Source organism: Microtus ochrogaster, chromosome 1, assembly GCF_000317375.1.
Source record: "Microtus ochrogaster isolate Prairie Vole_2 chromosome 1, MicOch1.0, whole genome shotgun sequence".
NCBI classification, from domain to species: Eukaryota; Metazoa; Chordata; class Mammalia; order Rodentia; family Cricetidae; genus Microtus; species Microtus ochrogaster.
Window position 1 is genome coordinate 59,125,358 of NC_022009.1, and position 1,429 is coordinate 59,126,786.

Here is a 1,429-nt window from a genome sequence, read left to right on the forward strand (position 1 = left end):
GGCTCCCTGTCTAAAATCTCAAGTGGAGGTTGCAGGGTGGGCCCAGGTTCCGGGTCTCAAGAACTATTTTCCAACCATCTATCATGTGCTGGCATCTGTGTTTCAAGGACATGGGCTCCTATCACCCTGTGCTGCTGGGGGCTTTCTGTTGACAACTTCTTGAGCTCAGGCCAATTTGTACCTTTATGATAAGGAAGGACACCTCCTCCAGAACAGACATATCCAAGAGGCCAACCAGGCACTCCCAGGGCCTGTTCTCCATAGAGCTAGCTAGGTTCCATCAAACCTGCTTCACCCTCCACCGTTGCCTGCCACTCCCCAGGGGCCTGCTTTCCCTCATTTGCCCCAGGCTTCTTCTAGCCCATCAACACTCTTTCTTCTGCTGCCTCTCTTTCTTGGTATGAACTGCACTCTGCTTCTGCCCTTGGAAGAGGAGAGGGGCTATTGGGAAGAGGTTGAAAGTGAAAAGGCTGTAGGGACTTTATGTCCAAAATAAATGAAGCCCGAAAAACTGGAGCAGTTTTTCATTCAACTTAAATGAAAATCCAAATGTACAAAGATGTGAAATTCAGAAAATGGAAAAAATGGCTTTGCATGTCAGCTTCAATACTTCCCTCCCTCCCTTCCTCCCTTCTTCCCTTCCCTACCTTCCATCTCTCCCCTCTTCCCTTCTGATCTCTAGTGTTTGGAAGGAAAGGGCATCAGAGAGCTATACAGCCGCCAGTTTATCTGTAGATATTTAAGTCTCTTAGGTAGGGTCTTGCACTCCCTCGCGAGTCCAGTTGTTTGTGGCAAAAGTCAGAGAGACCTGGAACACAGTGTATCTCTTGGGGAGCATGTGAGTGGTTTGAGGCAGACTTTCAGAGCCTTTTAGTAAGGAGCTTGGGTAGTAAGTGGGGCATAAACATCTCCTGCAGGGCAAAATACAAACATCTGCAGGATTTGGCAACGCACCTCCTTCCCCGTTAAGCTTCCCCTCAGTTATGCACACCAGCCTGGCATGGGGGGGTGTCAAGGGGAATATTTGTTAATGTATCAGTTTCAGTTAAAACTGAATTCATCTTACACTCTCAGGGGTTGGAACTGCCAGACCCGAGTCAAACAGAAGAGGGAAAGGGAGGACGGAAAGACACCAGGTAAGGCTAGCAGCGCGAGGTCAACAGTTAAGAAATACAGTCACCAGAGAGGTGACTCCCAGAAAGTGGCTGTAAATTGTGCAGCTGAGTTCACGTATATCTCAGATCGGGGACCCAGATTTTCAAATTTGTTAGGAGATTTTATGCAAAATAATATGTAAATCGAGTGCATTTTAAAAAAATTCCAGCCCTTTCTTGGGTCACACACAGGTTAGTGAAGGTCTCGCCCCAACACTCCGCAGCACCAGTTCAGGAGGAAGGGCTCGGAGGAGGGCTGTGCCGGGGGCGGGACC